This window comes from Trachypithecus francoisi, unplaced genomic scaffold (assembly GCF_009764315.1).
Source record: "Trachypithecus francoisi isolate TF-2019V2 unplaced genomic scaffold, Tfra_2.0 Lachesis_group12, whole genome shotgun sequence".
NCBI lineage: Eukaryota > Metazoa > Chordata > Mammalia > Primates > Cercopithecidae > Trachypithecus > Trachypithecus francoisi.
Window position 1 is genome coordinate 19867874 of NW_022681457.1, and position 21311 is coordinate 19889184.

The following is a 21311-nucleotide window of genomic DNA, read 5'->3' on the forward strand; positions in this document are numbered from 1 at the left end:
GATTCACCAAGGTTGAAAGGAAGGAAAAAAATGTTAAGTGCAGCCAGAAAGAAACACTGGGTTACCCACAAAGGGAAGCCCATCGGACTAACAGTGAATCTCTCAGCAGAAACTCTACAAGCCAGAAGAGAGTGGGGGCCAATATTCAACATTCTTAAAGAAAAGAATTTTCAACCAAGAATTTCATATCCAGCCAAAATAAGCTGCAGAAGTGAAGGAGAAATAAAATCCTTTACAGACAAGGAAATGTTGAGATATTTTGTCATCACCAGGCCTGCCTTATGAGAGCTCCTGAAGGAAGCACTGAACATAGAAAGGAACAACTGGTACCAGCCACTGCAAAAACAAGCCAAACTGTAAAGACCATCGATGCTAGGAAGAAACTGTATCAACTAACGGGCAAAATAGCCAGCTAACATCATAATGACAGGATGAAATTCACACATAACAATATTAACCTTAAAGGTAAATGGACTAAATGCCCCAATTAAAAGACACAGACTGGAAAATTGGATAAAGAGTCAAGACCCATCAGTGTGCTGTATTCAGGAGACCCATCTCACGTACAGAGACACACATAGGCTCAAAATAAAGGGATGGAGGAAGATCTGCCAAGCAAATAGAAGGCAAAAAAAAAAAAAAAAAAAAAAAGCAGGGGTCTCTGATAAAACAGACTTTAAACCAACAAAGATCAAAAGAGACAAAGAAGGCCATTACATAATGGTAAAGGGATCAATTCAACGAGAAGAGCTAACTATCCTAAATATATATGCACCCAATACAGGAGCACCCAGATTCATAAAGCAAGTTCTTAGAGACCTACAAAGAGACTTAGACTGCCACACAATAATAATGGGAGACTTCAACACGCCATTGTCAACATTAGACAGATCAACGAGACAGAAGGTTAACAAGGATACCCAGGACTTGAACTCAACTCTACACCAAGCAGACCTAATAGACATCTACAGAACTCTCCACCCCAAGTCAACAGAATACACATTCTTCTCAGCACCACATCACATTTATTCCAAAGTTGACCACATAGTTGGAAGTAAAGCACTCCTCAGCAAATGTAAAAGTATAGAAATTACAACAAACTGTCTCTCAAACCACAGTTCAATCAAATCAGAACCCAGGATTAAGAAACTCACTCAAAGCTGCATAACTACATGGAAACTGAACAACCTGCCCCTGAATGACTACTGGGTAAATAACAAAATGAAGGCAGAAATAAGGATGTTTTTTTAAATCAATAAGAACGAAGACACAATGTACCAGAATCTCTTGGACACATTTAAAGCAGTGTGTACAGGGAAATTTATAGCACTAAATGCCCACAAGAGAAAGCAGGAAAGATCTAAAATCAACACCATATCATCACAATTAAAAGAACTAGAGAAGCAAGAGCAAACAAATTCAAAAGCTAGGAGAAGGTGAGAAATAAGATCAGAGCAGAAATGAAGGAGATAGAGACATAAAAAACCCTTGAAAAAATTCAATGAATGCAGGAGCTGGTTTCTTGAAAAGATCAACAAAATTGATAGACCACTAGTAAGACTAATAAAGAAGAAAAGAGAGAAGAATCAAATAGACCCAATAAAAAATAATAAAGGGGATATCACCACCAATCCCACAGAAATATAAACTATCATCAGAAAATACTATAAACACCTCTATGCAAATACACTAGGAAATTGAGAAGAAATGGATAAACTCCTGGACATATACACCCTCCCAAGACTAAACAGTGAAGAAGTTGAATCTCTGAATAGACCAATAACAGGCTCTGAACTTGAGGCAATAATTAATAGCCTACCAACCAAAAAAAGTCCAGGACCAGACGGATTCACAGCCAAATTCTACCAGAGGTACAAAGAGTAGCTGGTACCATTCTTTCTGAAACTATTCCAATCAATAGAAAAAGAGGGAATCCTCCCTAACTCATTTTATGAGGCCAGCATCATCCTGATATCAAAGCCTGGCAGAGACACAACAAAAAAGGAGAATTTTAGACCAATATCCCCGATGAACATCAATGCAAAAATCCTCAATAAAATACTGGCAAGCCGAATCCAGCAGCACATCAAAAAGCTTATCCACCATGATCAAGTTGGCTTCATCCCTGGGATGCAAGGCTGGTTCAACACACGCAGATCAATAAATGTAATCCATCACATAAACAGAACGAATGACAAAAACCACATGATTATCTCATAGATGCAGAAAAGGCCTTCGACAAAATTCAACAATCTTTCATGCTAAAAACTCTCAATAAACTAGGTATTGATGGAACATATCTCAAAATAATAAGAGGTATTTATGACAAACCCATAGCCAATATCATACTGAATGGGCAAAAATTGGAAGCATTCCCTTTGAAAACTGGCACAAGACAGGGATTCCCTCCCTCACCATTCCTACTCAACATAGTGTTGGAAGTTCTGGCCAGGGAAATCAGGCAAGAGAAAGAAAAAAAGGGTATTCAATTAGGAAAAGAGGAAGTCAAATTGTCCCTGTTTGCAGATGACATGATTGTATATTTAGAAAACCCCAACGTCTCAGCCCAAAATCTCCTTAAGCTGATAAGCAACTTCAGCAAAGTCTCGGGATACAAAATCAATGTGCAAAAATCACATGCATTCCTATATATCAATAACAGACAGAGAGCCAAATCATGAGTAAACTTCCATTCACAATTGCTACAAAGAGAATAAAATGCCTAGGAATCCAACTTAAAAGGGATGTGAAGGACCTCTTCAAGGAAAACTACAAACCACTGCTCAACAACATAAAAGAGGACACAAACAAATGGAAGAACATTCCATGCTCATGGTTAGGAAGAATCAATATTGTGAAAATGGCCATACTGCCCAAGGTAATTTATAGATTCAATGCCATCCCCATCAAGCTACCAATGGCTTTCTTCATAGAATTGGAAAAAAACTACTTTAAAGTTCATATGGAACCAAAAAAGAACCCGCACAGCCAAGACAATCCTAAGCAAAAAGAACAAAGCTGGGGGCATCATGCTACCTCACTTAAAACTATATTACAAGGCTACAGTAACCAAAACAGCATGGTACTGGTACCAAAACAGAGAGATAGACTAATGGAACAGAACAGAGCCCTCAGAAATAATACCACACATCTACAACCATCTGATCTTGGACAAACCTGATAAAAACAAGAAATAGGGAAAGGATTCCCTATTTAATAAATGGGGCTGGAAAAACTGGCTAGCCATAAGTAGAAAGCTGAAACTGGATCCCTTCCTTACACCTTATACAAAAAGTAATTCAAGATGGATTGAAGACTTAAATGTTAGACCTAAAACCATAAAAACCCTAGAAGAAAATCTAGGCAATATCATTCAGGACATAGGGATGGGCAAAGACTTCATGACTAAAACATCAAAAGTAATGGCAACAAAAGCCGAAATAGACAAATGGGATCTAATTAAACTGAAGAGCTTCTGCATAGCAAAAGAAACTACCATCAGAGTGAACAGGCAACCTACAGAATGGGAGAAAATTTTTGCAATCTACCCATCTGACAAAGGGCTAATATCCAAAATCTACAAGGAACTAAAACAAATTTACAAGAAAAAAACAAAAAACCCCATCAAAAAATAGGCAAAGGATATGAACAGACGCTGCTCAAAAGAAGACATTTATGCAGCCAACAGACACATGAAAAAATGCTCATCATCACTGGTCATCAGAGAAATGCAAATCAAAACCATAATGAGATACCATCTCACATGAGTTAGAATGGTGATCATTAAAAAGTCAGGAAGCAACAAATGCTGGAGAGGATGTGGAGAAATAGGAAGGTTTTTACACTGTTGGTGGGAGTGTAAACTGGTTGAACCAATGTGGAAGACAGTGTGGTGATTCCTCAAAGATCTAGAACTAGAAATACCATTTGACCCAGTGATCCCATTACTGGGTATATACCCAAAGGATTATAAATCATGCTACTGGAAAGACACATGCACACGTATGTTTATTGCGGTACTATTCACAATAGTAAAGACTTGGAACCAACCCAAATGTCCATCAGTGACAGACTGGATTACGAAAATGTGGCACATATGTACCATGGAATACTATGCAGCCATAAAAAAGGATGAGTTCATGTCCTATATAGGGACAAGGATGAAGCTAGTAACCATCATTCTGAGCAAACTATCTCAAGGATGGAAAACCAAACGCCGCATGTTCTCACTCATAGGTGAGAACTGAATAATGAGAACACTTGGACACAGGGCGGGGAACATCACATATAGGTTCCTGTCATGGAGTAGGGGGCACGGGGAGGCATAGCAGTAGGAGAAATACCTAATGTAAATGATGAGTTAATGGGTGCAGCACGCCAGCATGACACATGTATACCTATGTAACACACCTGCAGGTTGTGCACCTGTACCTTAGAACTTAAAGTATAATAATAATAATAATAAAATATTCATCATTCTCCTTGCCCTTCTCACCATTTGGTATCAGGGTGAATTTATCACTTCCCTTCGGTTCTCCTGAAGAATTATAATTTGCTGCTGCCAAAATACTCAACAGTCTGCCTGTAAGTCTGTTCTCCTTTTAGTATTCTGAGTCTTATCTTCGTATCTAGGCAGATAACCAAGAACCTGTGTAGCTGTAAGTTTTAAATTAACTTAGACATCCACAGAAAGGCTTCCCTAAGAGACACCATAACACCACTCTATTTTGAATAGCCTTTCTCATTCTCCACATTCCTATCAACCAGTGTATCAGTGGGATACATTCAGCATATTCTCTCTTATTGTCCATTGAGTACAAGCCATACACTCTACTAGGTGTCTGAGATCTTAAGATAAATAAGACTTAGTCGTACTTTGGGAGGCCGAGGCGGGTGGATCATGAAGTCAGGAGATCGAGACCATCCTGACTAACACAGTGAAACCCCGTCTCTACTAAAAACACAAAAAATTAGCCGGGCATGGTGGTGGGCGCCTGTAGTCCCAGCTACTTGGGAGGCTGAGGCCGGAGAATGGCGTGAACCCAGGAGGCAGAGCTTGCAGTGAGCTAAGATCACGCCACTGCACTCCAGCCTGGGTGGAAGAGTGAGACTCCGCCTCACACACACACAAAAAGACTTAGTTACTACTCTCAGAAAGGTGACCATCAATTTTTTAAAAAAATTAATAACAAGGAAAAAGTTACATTTCCAAATTTTCTTATGTCTAACTGGTAGTGCAAACATGTACCCACCATGCTCCTCATTTTGCCTGGTTTTCCAGGGAATTCAGAGGTAATCTTAATTGTCAATCACAATAACCATATTAGCCTACAGAGTTAGTAAATTTTGCCTCTGCCTTCCTCCACAAATATCATCTAATTATATTATAACAGCCTTGTTGCATATGCATCTTTAGTGGTAGACCTCCTTAAATGCCTAGAGATATAGTAGATGTTCAGTAAAGGATTGATTTATTGTCCAAATCAGATAGTAATCTAAACCATAACCTAATGCAATTGCTAATCTATTCATAATAATTGTTTGTATGAATATCTTCGGGTCTCAGCTCTTTGAGTTTTTCTAATAATATTATTTTTGAAAAAGCAGACCCTGTTTCCTGCCACCAATTAAGACATCTCGATTGCTCTTGAGAAGACTAATCGTCTCACTTTTTATGTCCAACATGGCACTCAGCAATTGGACCCCCATCAGGCCATCCCCAGTTGATCAAGCAGAATTTAAATCACCTTCATCATGCTTGGAAAAGCAGCCATTCTCTGGCCTCTTAGTATTCAATCTGGGGAAACAATTTTAACCCAAAGTGTTTTATTTTTCTTACTGTGCCTTTCTGTTCCAAGACACCTGCCTCTTGGCTGATCATGTCTAAATGTTAAAATGAAGCAACTTAGAGTCCCTTGAAAAAAGGGATGTGGTTAACTGCTGGGTGTGTTGCCTGTGCACCCTGGGGCCTCCTACAGAATTCAGCTGTTTCAACCTGAGTCTCATCAGAATATATCCCCCTACATATATATTCACTGTGCAAAAAGAAACTACAGGAACAGCTGGAATAATTAGAAGATAAGGCAGGCATAGACAATACGAGGCACAGATGCAACCGTTCCACTGTGCTGTGGACACCACCAACCTCACTAACCAACTTGTTTTCTTTCCTACTGAGCCCTAATGTGGCCTCGAATCTTTCTTAACACAATACACCAGGCAGCAGTCGCCAATAGGTCAGAAATGGCATATGAGAGACAGTCAGATATTGTCCTCTCCCTGCTTGTAGCTCTCAGGCTAGAGTCTCTGATTGGACAATGGAATCCTGGGGCCCCAGGTGACAAACCCCAAGCCTAAAGGAGCCGATTCACAGGAGACAGGACAGAAGATTACAGACACTGCACTTCAACTAAGTCTCCTCTTTAAGGAGAATGGTTTACCCCTTGGGGGCTGTGTGCTCTTTGGCTTTTATCATTTTCTAAAATCAGAGCTAGTATTTCTTTGTAATTATTTTTTCTGTTCTGATTTTACCTTTCTCTTAGACTTTAGACCTAACCACTTACTACTGCGTGACCTTGAATGAATCTCCTTGCCTCTCTAAACCAGGGCTTCCTCATCTTTAAGAATATACAATTTTCCATAGGCTTATTGAGATTATAAAACAATATAATTTATGCAAATTGGTATAGTACAGAAATTAGCAACATCAACTTTGGAGCCAGAAGCATATTAAGTAGAGGAAACTTTGATCTGCCCATTTCTATTTATAAGACTTGAGGAAAGTTCTTAACTTCTTAGCGCCTCAGTTTTCTCATTAAGAAAAAAATAATAATGATATTATTACCGGCTTCATAGGACCATTCCAAAGATTGAATCAGTGTTGTATGTAAAGGACTTAACATAAGCACATGAAAAATACTCCAGAAATATTTGTTGCTGTGATTCTTTTAAGACCTGGCTTGTAGCAAACATGTACCAAGTTTTAGTTTCCTTTGTTTAATTCCTTTTAAAAATAATCTTATCTCACCTTTTACCTTTTAGGATTAAAGTGAGAGGTGAAGCTTTATTGACCCAAGTGGAAGTAAAAATCCGGCTGTGAGAGAAGAGATGGTACCACCCTCTGAGGCTCCCACGGTTGCAGCAGACTTCAGATACGGACACTGCCACTCAGCCAACCCACCCCACCCCACCCCTCCCTCTGGAGGTGGCAGAGGCCTCTTTGGCTAAGGAAATCTACTCCTTCACGTGTCTCCAGGGAACAATGTATTCAGCTTCGTAATTACGTGCTTCTCCCCAATCACGTAGCATTCTACACCACATCACCACACTGCTGAAAAAAGCCCCAAATGCTAATTAGTCCTCAAATTATCATTGATTTGATTTGATGTTGAATAAGCTTTGCCATTTATATTTAGGCAAGAACTTCAGATTCAAGATGCTCTCTTTCAGATTGCGGTTTTTAAATAACTCAGTGGGGCCTGTCTTGCTTGTTCAGTGTGTTTATGTCAAGAAATCAGACTGGCTGCTCTCCCTGGCTACAGATGAATGCCAGGTTGATTGAGTGCAGGAGAGAAATTATCCTCTCGGCCAGAGCTCAAAGCCTGGGGCCCCCTGAATGCAGAAATCCCCATCGTGCAGGAGGACTTGAGGAGGAGAAAGATGAAGGAAGGAGTGGAAGAAAATGGTCTGGAATCGCAAACAGATTCCACCTGAAGATGGAGGAACCGTCTTATTGAGTCACATTCAGCAGATGCTTCTTAGTCCTTTCTGAGAGCCAGGCTCTTTCACAGGCATAATCTCCTTTAATTCTGACAGCAATCCAGTGATGACACAGCATGGTTAGTTGTGGAAAACAAGGCCCAGAAACTTGAGGTAATGTCACTGTTCACAGCAAGTGAGGGCGAGAAGCTGAAGTTTATACACAGGTCCTCTGACCAGGTCCCCTGAAAGGTGATTTCATGCCTTCTCCTTGGTCACTTATTGTCTTCTGGGTCTGCACTTTCCTGCAGCCCACCTTCCAAACCCCTCAGCCCCTCTCCCCACCCCAGACACTCTGCCAGATCCCTGGCAAGTAAGACAATTACAAAAATCCCTCTTGGCTTTGATTTTTAAAGTACTAAATTATGTATGTGTATGCTTTAAAATTTTTCCCATGTGAACCATGCTTTAAAGGGACCATATCACTTTTCAAAAAGAAGGAATTATCTGAAAAACTTAAGTATTGAGAAACCCAGAACATAAAAATTTCCTGTTACTAACTAGTGCCTATTATTCTTGTCGTTTGATTAAAATTTTCCATAATTCCTATGGATAACCTTTTTGAACACAGCTTTAATAATAAATGCTAGGGCATAATTTCACCAAAGTCTGTATTTATCCTGTTAATTTCCATGTTGAACTTTGTTTGATAAATCAATGTGCACTTTATTGAATTTGACTTTTCTTTCCATGATAATAAATAAAATATGGCAGAAAAAGAAGAAAGGGAGGGAGGGAGGGAGGAAGGGAGGGAGAGAGGGAGGGAGGAAGGAAGGAAGGAAGGAAGGAAGGAAGGAAGGAAGGAAGAAGAAGAAAGAGGAGGAGGCAGGCAATACCAAAGTTCTCAGGCTGTAATGTTATAGAACCATTAGGCCCAGACCAAACCCACTCCTGATTAATGATCCTATTCCTACTCTTTCCCAGCGGTGTCAGTGACAAGCAGTGTGGAGCAATGGTTAAGGACAAGGACACCAAAGCCAGATTCTGGAGGTTTAAACCTTGACTCCACTGCTTGCTAGCTGCATGACCTTGGACAAATTTCTTGATTTCTTTGTGCTTGTTGCTTCTCCCCCTAAATAGTACTGCTTCACAGGGTAAGCAGGGAGGCTTCTCAGAGGAAGCGACATTTATGTTAGGCCTTGAGAAATGAGCAAGAGTTGTCCTGGTTAAAAACAAGGTAGGATTGGGAGGCTGAGGCAGGTGGATCACGAGGTCAAGAGTTCAAGACCAGCCTGGCCAACATAGTGAAGCCTCGTCTCTACTAAAAACACAAAAATTAGCTGGGCACGGTGGCAGGTGAAGAAGAAATGAGCAGTATCATGTTAGTAAGCAATCCACATTTGTTAGTTCTCATAGTTATGGAGATAAACCACCTAGACCCCCCTTCAAGGAAAGATTGCCATCTCCAGCTGTCAGTTCCTTAGGGTGTCTCCAACTGAGGTCACAGAATTCCATAGACCTGTCCCCTGGCTGAGGGAGGCAAAGGTGTAAAGATTCAGGTATTTGGGCCTAACGCAGTTCAGCCCTGATGGGCAATGCTTACTCCTGAGTGCCCGCTATTTTGGCCAAGGATTTGTCAGGCCTGCATTGCAGTCTGACTTCTCCTTCTGCCCAACCATGCTTCCTCTCCCTTCCCTTCACATGTGTGGATCCCTAAGCAACATCTTGTACCCTACAATTCATCCTAACGCGATCTGCTTCTGGAGAACCTAACCTGCCACCGCAGCTCCTATTTTTATGAAAGCCTATCAATTTCGTTTTCTAAGTAGCTCTCAAAGCAGCTCTGCTTCTCCAACCCTACTCCATTTTCCTAATTCAGGTCCTCACCATTTTACACTTGGACTCTGAGCATCCACATTGTCCCCTTCCTTTCCCATGAATCCTCTCCAGCAGCATCGGCTCAACTCTGCTTGATCTGCATGGCTGCACTGCAGGGCGATGTCGACTTCTTAAGGGGGCATCCCAGGCCCTTTGCCCCAGCAGCCACACTCCCTCTGCTCCTTCCCTTCTGCACCCAGGCTGCTCAGGATCCCTCTGAGACTTCATGTGCTTCCTCACTTGGTGCTCAATGTCTGGCCTTTTTTTTTTTTCTTTTTTTTTTTCAAGACAGAGTCTTGCTCTGTCACCCAGGTTGGAGTGCAGTGGAGTGATCTTGGCTCGCTGCAACCTCCACCTCCCAGGTTCTACCGATTCTCCTGCCTCAGCCTCCTGAGTAGCTGGGATTCCAGGAACCTGCCACCGTGCCAGGCTAATTTTTGTATATTTAGTAGAGATGGAGTTTCACCATGTTGGCCTGGCTGGTCTTGAACTCCTGACCTCGTGATCTGCCTGCCTCGGCCTCCCAATCCTGCCTTCTTTTTAACCAGGCCAACTCTTGCTCATTTCTCAATGCCTAACTTAAATGTTGCTTCCTCTGAGAAGCCTCCCCAGCCAGGCAGAAATAATCACTCCTCCTTCGTGTAAGCTCTTGTCATTGAATGTAATAAGTAGTGTTGTGTGTGCTTGGTTGTTCATGCTATTGTTTCTTCTATTAATCAGTGACCAACTCCAGCCTCTACATAAGTCTATTTTTAGAAATATATTCTTTGTGTATTTTTCTTACTACAAAAGTAATAGAGGATAAGTGCAGAAAATTAAGAAAATGTAGATAAGCAAAGGAATAAAATGAAAGTTGCCTATATATCTCAACACTACTAGTAACCACTACTTGTATTTTTCTGTGTATCCTTCCAGGCTTTTTTCTATGCATACATATCTGTCTTGTTACATGCATTCTGATTTTTAATCTGATTTCTTAAAATAATTAAAATTCCAACAGATTTTATTACTTGAATAGTTCATTTACAACATCATTTTCATAGTCCAGATTTTATTGTTTAAATAGTTCCTTTACAATATCATTTTTAGAGCAGATCATTTTTAATTTTATAGATCTACCATAACTTATGTAGTCTCGCTTATGTCATATTTTTATCCAATACCTAACCTAATATCTGAAACATGATGTAGGCATACCTTGTATTATTGTGATTCTCTTTATTGCACTTTGCCATTGCAGTTTTTACAAATTGAAAGTCTGTGACAACACTGTGACAAGCAAAGTCTATCAACATTGTTTTTCCAACAGCATGAGCTCACTCAGTGTCTCTGTGTCACATTTTGATCATTCTCACAATGTTTCAAAATTTTGTCATTCTTATACCTGTTATGGTGATTTGTAATCAGTGTCTTTTGATGTTACTATTGCAACTGTTTTGGGGCACCGTGAATGCAGCCATTTTTGATGACGAACTTAATCCATAAATGTTGTGCGTGTTCTGACTGCGCACCACTGGCCATTCCCCATCTCTCTCACTTTTCTAAGGCCTCCCTATTGCCTGAGACATGCTAATATCCAAAGTAGGCCAATTAATAACCTTACAATGGCCTATAAATATTCAAGTGAAAGGAAGTCACATATATCTCACTTTAAATCAAAAGCTAGAAATGATTAAGATTAGTTAGAAAGGCGCATTGAAAGGTAAGATAGCCCAAAAGCTAGGCCTCTTGCACCACACGATTATCCTACTTGTGAATGCAAAGGAAAAGTTCTTCAAGGAGATTAGAAGTGCCACTCCAGTGAATACATGAATGACGAAAAAGTGAGACAGTTTCAATCCTGATATAGACAAAGTTTTAGTGGTCTGGCTAAAGGATCAAACAAGCCACAATATTCACTTAAGTCAAAGCCTAATCCAGAGCAAAGCCCCAACTCTTCCTCAATTCTATGAAGGCTGAAAGAGGTAAGGAAGATGCAGAAGAAAAGTTGGATGCTGAAAGTTCATATGGTTTAAGAAAAGAAGTTGTCTCTATAACATAAATGTGCAAGGTGGAACAGCAAGTACTGATGTAAAAGCTGCAGCGAGTTCTCCAGAAGATCTAGCTAAGCTAATTTATGAAAGTACTAAATAACATATTTTCAGTTTAGATGAAACAGCTTTCTATTGGGAGAAAGAAGATGCTATCTAGGACTTTCAGAGGTAGAGAAGAAAAGTCAATGCCTGGTTTCAAAGCTTCAAAGGATAGGCTAATTATCTTGTTAGGGGCTAATGCAGCTGGTGACTTTAAGTTGAAACCAGTGCTCATTTGGTATCCCCAAAGTCCTAGGGCCTTTAAGAATTATGTTAAATCTACTTTGCTTGTATTCTAAAAATGGAACAACAAAGTCTGGATGAGAGCACATATTTTTACAGCACAGTTTACTGAATAATTTAGGCCCACCATTGAGATTGACTGCTCAGATAAAAGATTCCTTCCAAAATACTGCATTATTGAAACTGCACCTGATCACTCAAGCTTGGCTTTGATGGAGATATACAAAGAGATTAATGTTGTTTTTATGCCTGCTAATACAACATTCAATCTGCAGTCCATTGATGAAGGAATAATTTTGACTTTTGAGTCTTAATATTTAATAAATAAATTTCATAAGGCCATAGCTGCCATACACTGTGATTCCACTGATGAATGTAGGCAAAGTAAACTGCAAATCTTCCGGAAAGGATTCCCTGTCTAGATGCCATTAACATTCGTAATTCATGGGAGGAAAATCAAACTATCAACATTAACAGGTTGTTGGAAGAAGTTGATTCCAACCCTTATGGATAACTTCGAGAGGTTCAAGACTTTAATGGAGGAAAGAGCTGCAGATGCAATGGAAATCACCAGAAAACTAGAATTAGAAGTGGACCCTAAAGATGAGACTGGACTGTTGCAATCTCATGATAAAATTTTAACAAACGAGGAATTGCTTCTTGTGGTTTCTTGAGACGGAATGTACTCCTGGTGAAGACGCTGTGAACCCTGTAGAAATGACAACAAAGCAAATTCGTGAAGCGTTCCATATTTAAAAAAAAAAAAAAAAAAAGAAATGACAACAAAGCACGACAAACTTAGTAGATAAAGCAGGAGCAGGGTTTGAGAAGATTGGTCCAATTTTGAGAGATGTTATACTGTGAGTAAAATGCTATCAAAGAGCATTGCATGCTACAGAGAAATATTTCATGACAGAAAGAGTCCACTGATGCAGCAAACTTCATTGTTGTCTTGTTTTAAGAAATTGCCACAACCACCCCAGCCTTCAGCAACCACTACCCTGATCAGTTAGCAGTCATCAATGTCGAAGCAAGACCCTCCACTAGCAAAAAGATTAGGACTTGCTGAAGGTTGAGATGATGTTAAACACTTCTTAACAACACGTATTTTTCATTTAGGTATGTACATTTTTTAGAGACAATGCTATTGCACACTTAACAGACTACAGTATAGTGTAAACGTAACTTTTATATGCACTGGAAAACCTAAAAATTGTGTGACTTGCTTTATTGCAGTGGTCTGAAACCAAACTCCAACATCTCCAAGGTATTCCTATATCTACTCAATAAATGTTCATGGATTGCATCTCTTCCATCTTAAGTGGGGAGAATTAAAACTATTCCTCAAAAATGTACCTTTTGATGCTAACCTCATCTCTTGCCTTTACTGTGAAATATAACACTGTCTATATTCACAATCTGAACTTCTTCAGCTCCCATTTATTCTCTAATCCATATTGACTGACTCCTGCGTCACTTTTCCTCTGTACCATATATGGCTTATACTAAGACTGTCAGTGATCTCGATGTGGATAACTCCAATATTTTTTTGGTCTACATCTTGCCTGATTCTCCCAGAAGTGTTTGTTACTACTGTAGACTCCACCTCCCCTTTTGAAACTCTCCTCCCTGAATTATCTATGACATCACCTCTTCCTGCTCCTTGTTCCCATCTTGCTTCTCTGCACAGACCTCCTTCCTCGGCCCATTCTTGATATATGTATTTTTCATGTTTCCCCAGGTTTCCTTCTTCAGGCAGCTTTTCACCAAAGCTTTTCTCCATACAGGAATACCGTGGAGATGTTGGAGTTTGGTTTCAGACCACTGCAATAAAGCAAGTCACACAATTTTTGGGGTTTCCAGGGCATATAAAAGTTATGTCTACACTATAGTAGTCTGTTAAGTGTGCAATAGCATTGTCTCTAAAAACTGTGTATACATAAATTAAAAATACTTGTTGTTAAAAACTGTGAAGAATGTCATCATTCTTCAAAGAATGACCTGTAAGCAACAAGCAGAAGTACAAGTTGAACAACCTTTGGCCAAAAAGTAGAAGAATTAGTTATCCGCAGGATTCAAGAAAGGAATGATAATCAAATATAATCAGAAGAGAAATATGAATGGACATGAAGAATAACTGGACATGGGACTTGAAAAGGACTTATAATGGCACATGGCCGTGTTCTCTCTCATGCTTTCAGGTTGCCAGTTTTATTTTCTCTCATGCTTTCATTCCCAAGGGAGAAATATAGGATCCTAAATCTGTTTAGGCTTATGTCACCCTTTTAAAATCTTATTTATTCATTTATTTATTTTTGAGATGGAGTTTCACTCTTGTCACCCAGTCTGGAGTGCAATGGCACGATCTCAGCTCACTGCAACCTCTGCTCCCGGGTTCAAGTGATTCTCCTGCCTCAACCTCCCAAATAGCTGGGATTACAGGCATGTGCCACCATACGTAGCTAATTTTCGTATTTTTAGTAGAGACGGGGTTTTACCATATTGGCCAGGCTGGTCTCGAACTCCAGACATGCTTATTTTTCCCTATGGAGAGGGGAATTGATGCAGTTTCCCAGTCCCAGTTCTAAAAACATAAGGCAAGAGCTCCTATTGGTCAAGCTTAGAGCATGTGCCCACTCATGGACCAATCAACAGTGGTAGGGGAGGAATCATGTGAGAAGATGGTGGCTACTGTAGACCGTAAAGGGGCAATATGGGAAAGGGAAAGAAACAGTTCCCAGAAAAAAAGAAAAAATTTGCTCTATTCCCACAAAAATGAGACAGGAGTTGTTAAATAAAATTATAGGTGTCTACTAAAATCTCGATAGAGGATGTTAACAGAAGAGTTATACATGAAGTCTGGAAGAAAGGATGCAAAGAGCGTGAATATGTAAGAATATCCCCAAAACTGAGTGTATGTCTGCACATTCACACCTTTAACTCCTTTTATTCTAATTTCTTGCTCACCAGGGCTAATTTGGCTTGGCAGGATTCAGGAGAAGAAGATCTTCTGAACAGTGGACCAAGTGTTTTGTATGCTAAAAAATGTACAGCTCCAATTGCAAGCAAATAACAGCGGGTTTTCACATAAATATCTTATGAGTTGATCTCAGTTTCCCCAGTATCTAACACAGAGTAAGTTCTCAAAGTCCTTGATGCATGAAAGAATGCATAAGTGAAGTCCTTCTGAAGTCATTCACTGCTGGCGGAAATAATATTGTCAATCCAAATTTGCACAAGTGAAGACAACCTCTAAACCATGGTGATATCTCCCCATCAGGATATCTAGAGGGGGCTTTTGTTATTTGTGTCTTGTGGACCCCATTTTTAAAAATATTTTATCTTTGTATGATAGACGGGGGATAATTTTTCTGAACTACTCTCTCCGTCTCTGTAATAAGATAATATATTCTCAACCTATTGCCATGTGAGATGCCTGTACAAACCGAGGAAGGAATGTACCTCCCTGCCTTACTAACGTTGAGCTTGGCCATGTGACATATCTTGACCAATTGAATATCGAAAATATTAGACACTTGCCATATCCAGTCAGGAGTTTTAACTGTGCTTGTATGGCTTGACTTAATCCTTCTCACTCCCACCTCCACCATGGCAACACCATGTCCTAAACATTGGTCACTCTTTTTGTTTGAGTTGCAATATTTAAAAAAAAAAAAATATATATATATATATACACACACACATATATGAGCCAAATCCATCCCAACTGATCCACAGCCCTCATGTAACATAAGCAAGAAATAAATATTTGTTGTTCTGAGCCTCTGAGATACTGGAGTTGTTTATTATTGCAACAAAACCTGACTAATACACTCATAAAATAAACCATACATACTGTCATAACTCATTTTCCCAATTCTTAATCAACTGCCTCATAGAGCTACTGGTCAGCATGGGTTAAGAAGGTGATGATTTGCTAGTGTGGAAAGCTCACAGGCAATGGAGCCTTTGAGCAATTTATATTATATTATATTATATTATATTTTATATTATATTGACTTTGATAACCTGCTGTGGCTTGGATTTATCATCACAAAACTCTGTGAATTCATAAAAATGAGGTTCACATCATTGTGAAGATGAAGAGAAACAATATGTGTGGGATGCCAGCACAGAGTAGTGTATTAGTGAATGATTGTTAAATGAAGGAAGGAAGGAATACGTGAACCAATGAATGAATTTCATATTCTATTCATTCAATCTATGAATATTTATTGAACACTTACTATGCACTAGCACTTCTGGGGAACAGAGTGATGAAGAAAATGGACAAAATTGTTATCCTTATGAAGAGTAAGTGCTTATGGGTAAAGCAGAGAACAGCAAAATAAATGAGTAAATATATAATGTAAGGTAGAATAAGTGCTGTAAAGAAAACTAAAACAGGGTAAGAGAATATCAAATGAAATCACATATGATCAGGAAAGCCCTCTTGAAAGGAACATTTGAGCAAAGACTTGACTAAAATGAGGGTACAAGTCACGCAAAAACCAGGAGGAAGAACATCCCAGGTAGAGGGACTAGCAAAGTCCAAGGCCCTGAGGCAGGAATTTGCTTGGAGAGGCTGAGGAAAGGCAAGCAGATTTGTGTGGCAAGAGAACAGTGAGAGAGGGAAAAGGAATTAAATGAGGGTGCAGGAGTGGCCTGCAGCCAAAACCTCAGGCAACTTATAGAACTTCAGGTTTTACCCTAAACAGAAAAGTAAGCCCTGGAGAGTTCTGAGCAAAGCAACAGCAGGCTTTGCCTTAAATTTGGAAAGTAGGCTCCATGGAGTGTAGACTGGAGCTAGGCAAGTGCGGGTCACCGCATTGCACAACTCAAGGGGGCGCTCCACACATTGCAGTCTCTGTGAATGGTGTTTCTGGGGCAATGCTGTGCACAGTGAATGTGGGTGTAGGCATTGGCCTGGAGGCCAGGGTGGAAACAGGGGAATAAACCAGGAAGCTAGTACACTAGGAAGCTAGCCATGCAAGGGACTGGTGTTTGGGGCAGGGTGGAAGTGGAAAGGGGATTGGTGAGAACTGGTTGGATGGGGATTATACTCTGAAGGTAAAGTTGTCGATTCTTGCTGATACACTGGCTACAGGGTGTGAAAGAAAGACAGAGGTCATGGATTACTCCTATTCTGGCCTGAGTAACTGAATGAATTATGGTGCGATTTAGTAAATATGATCTAGTCGGGGAGGGGTGAGTTTATGAAGCGGGGGAGAAGAGAATGTCAAGGGTTCTGTTTTGGCTGCATTGCCTACAAGGTGCTTCACATCTGAATGAACGTGGAAAATAGGCAGATGGAAGTGAGTCTGAAAGTCAAAGGAACTGAAGAAATAAATGTGGTTGTAGCACTTAGATGTGTTTAAAGCCATGGAACTGAATAAATCACCCCCTAAGAGGAATGTGGACTGAGAAGAGATCCAAGGGTCACCCCATTTGTCTTTGTGTTTTCCACTGTGATATGCACAGGATCAGGCATGTAGTCAGTGTTCAATAAATGATTGTTAAATTGGATGTAAAATCTTTGGACCAGAAGGAAGAATAAGATGCAGATGCAAACATCCAGGACGTACAAATTCCCTCTGTATGTTGGAGTCTAGGGTTGCATCTTGTTAATCATCATGGTCATATTCTGTTCTGGCACTTGAGGGTTGTCTGGGTTCTGATCTCAAAAGAAAGAATTCTATACCCTGCTGGCATTTGCCTCAGATGTCCTCTTTGAGTACCTAGATCACTTGATCTGTGAGGTTGAGATGTTTTGTTTAAAATAATAATCTTTACAACAGTAATAATAGTAGTTTATGGTTATTGAACACTTATATTTCAAGAACTTTCTAAATATCATCCCGAGAAACCAGCAAGATAGGTATTACCATTCCCATTTTGCAATGAGAAAATCAAGTCCATACTACTAATAAGTGGCAGAAATGAGATTGGCACTTAACTCTATTTGACTTCAAATTCTAGGCTCCTTTCATATTTTCTAGCTGCAAGACTTCAACCCTTTATCAAAAAATGGTTCAATTGGATGAAGTATTAATTTGTTTGTATTTAGAATACTAATAATAAGATCTGTCATTTATTACATGTTTGCTAATAGCTAGGGAAATATCTTAAGCAATTTTGATGCATTAGCTCATTGGCTCCATTTTACAAATGGGGCCTTTTAAAGTTGGAAGTGGAGGTTAAATGACTTTTCCTAGGTCATACAACTGATTTAGTAGTAGGATTTAAGCCCAGATCCGGTCCCAACACCTTAGCATGTATTGAATGCAGTGCCTAAAACTTGGAAAATAATAAAGCTCAGAACAATAAATATAAGCAAAGGCCGGGTGTGGTGGCTCATGCCTGTAATCCCAGCACTTTGGGAAGCCGAGGCACGCTGACCACCTGAGGTCAGGAGTTCGGGACCAGTCTGGCCAACATGGCGAAACACCATCTCTACTAAAAATACAAAAATTAGCCAGGCGTGGTGGCTCGTGCCTGTAATCCCAACTACTCAGGTGACTGAGGCAGTAGAATCGTTTGAACTCAGGAGGCAGAGGTTGCAGTGAGCAGAGATTATGCCACTGCACTCCAGCCTGGTTGACAGAGCGAGACTTTGTCTCAAAGAAAAAAAAAAAAAAAAATAGCGACGTAAAAAATAAAATAAATTAGAGTAATGTGGTGGTTAAAAGAAAAAGCAGCTTATACAGTAAATAATTTGAACCAGAATAATAAAGTTTACTTTATAAGCATTTTTCTCTTTTCCAGAAACCCAAGAGGCAGTGCTAAAGTTATTCTTTAATGTTATTTGGAATAAATCATTGGTAGCATAATACAGTGTGGAAGAATTTGTGTTCAAAAATCTATTTTAAATCTTAGCTCTGCCATTACTAGTTCTGTGACCTTGGGTAAACTACTTATGTTTTCTTGACCTTGGCTTCCTCATTTGTAAAGTGAGAATAACAGTTTGAGGGAGGATCAAATAATGAAATAAAGAGGTAGTACCTTATAAGGAAATATAAGGAAAACACCTTATAAACTGGAAGTCATTATAAAAATACATGTGTATTATTCATATATGAAAATGGACACAATCTCTGTATATAAATGGAAAAAGGGGCATATTAACCCAGAGAGACAGTGGTTTGTCATCATGGTAGGTGTTCAATAAATGTTAACTTAAGTTCAGTGAGTATAGAGCTTCAGTCATGCAAAATGAAAAAGTTGTACAGATCTCTTACACAACAATGTGCATATAGTTAACAATACTATTATGTACACTTCCAAGTTGGCAAGAGGATAAACTTACGTGTTTTTTCCACTATATATATATGTATATATAAAGAAAAGCTTAGCCAAGAAAAAAAAAATTGCGACTAACATTTGAAGACAATTCTTCATTTCAAAAGTTTGTTTCTAAAAGCCAAAGTCACTCTTGAACATCTGGGGAACACCTTCAGGATTCCACACAAAGCAAACCTTTATTTCAGAAATAAACTTTGATGTTTGAAAATAAAAGAGAAAAAGCTGTTTCCTGGGGGCACAGAGGACTTTTCTCAGCTGCGTGAGAGGCACACAGCAACCTGAGAGCTGCTCCAGCTCCTTCATCTCTGAGTCCCCTTCCTCCTCCTGCTCTCCCTCACCTCTCCTTCCCCTCCCACTGTCACCTCACTCTTCCTCTTCTCTGACCCTGCTGGAGTCCTTCATTCCTCTTGCCCATCCTCATTCCCTTCTCCTTTGCAGCTAACCTTCTTATGGAATTAAGGCATGGATATTATTTAATGTTTGTGGCATTATTGAATCTTTAAAGGTTTTGGTTCCCTATTGTTTAAGAAATTTCAATTATTGATTTCACTAAGTAATTTAAGAGTCTTGAACATTTTGTATTCAGCCAGTCATTGAACATATATTTTCTAGGCCACAACTCAGTCTTGGAATATATCCATGAAAAAGACAGACTCAGTCATTGCCCTCGTAGAGTTCACGGTTTTGTAGGAGTGACAGAGGAAAAAGGAGGCAACGATAACCTAGTGTGAACAAATACTTGCACAGGAATGTTCATACAGCACTATTAACAACAGCTGAAAGGTGGAAACAACCCAAAAGTCCATCAATAGATAACTTCATAAACAAAATGTGGTATATCCATACAATGAAAAATTACTCGACCATAAAAAGGAATAAGGTCTTGATTCATACTATAACATAGATGAGCCTTGAACACAGTATGCTAACTGAAAGAAGCCAGACACAAAAGGTCACATATTGCACCATTCCATTTGTATGAAATATCCAGAATAGGTAAATCTATAGATACGGAAAGTGAATTGATGGCTGCCAGGTTCAAGGGGTAAAGAGGAATGGGTAGTGATTGCTTAATGGCTACGGAGTTTTCTTTTAGGGTGATGAAAATGCGTTGGAACTACCAAGAAGTAGTATCTGCACATCATTATGAAAGTCACTGACTGTTACACTTTTAAGTGGTGAATTTTATGCACGTAATTCCATGTAATTTTTTTTAATGTGTGGTGTAAAAAGTGTTATGATGGAGCAACTACAAGATGAAACTTGTTTAGGATAAGATTCATGAAGGAGATGTTCTACAAGGTGAGATTTTCATTCATTCAACAAATATTTATCAAACTTTCTCTACATCTCAAGCCCTGTTCTAGATCCTGGATATACAGCAATGAACACACTGTTAATATCATAAGCTCTTCTCCTCAAGGAGCTTATATTTGGCAGGATGAAATGGAAGCAACCAAAAACATAATAAACATTTTTCATATTATGTTACAAGGTGATAAGTGTTATGAAAAAATATAATAGAGTAAGGCTTAGTAAGGTGAGTTCCAGAGGATAGTGGAATATAGAGAAATTATCCAGACAAAGGAGAAAATGTTCAAAGGCCCAGGGGAAAGAGAGTCTGACATTCTCACTAAACTTTCTAAAGTTTATTTCTCCTCATATATGGACGATATGATTGCTCACCTTCCGGAGCCAGCTTAATCTTTCTCTTTTTTATTCCTTATCTCAGTTAATTTTAACCTATTGAACTAAAACTTTAGTGTTATTCTTAGCATGTCCCTATTCTGTAAGACTTTAAGATAATTTTTCAAACAGAAATATTTTAGTTGCTTATCACTGAAGATTTTGTGGTACTATTCAGCTTATTAATACCTCATCTAAAATTAATATTTAAAAATTTAAATACAAGATTTTATGACCTCTTGCAGTTTTAGGAATGATTAGACCAATACGTTTTCTGCTGAATATTTCTTCAATTTTTTCATTTGAGTTAAGAATAGGATTTGCTTTTAGAAATTCTAATCACAGCTAATTTTTCAAGAAGATTTCTACCCCATAAAATAAAGCAACATTGATTTTACTAACTCTGCAGTAAAAGTTGTAAAAAAAAAAAAA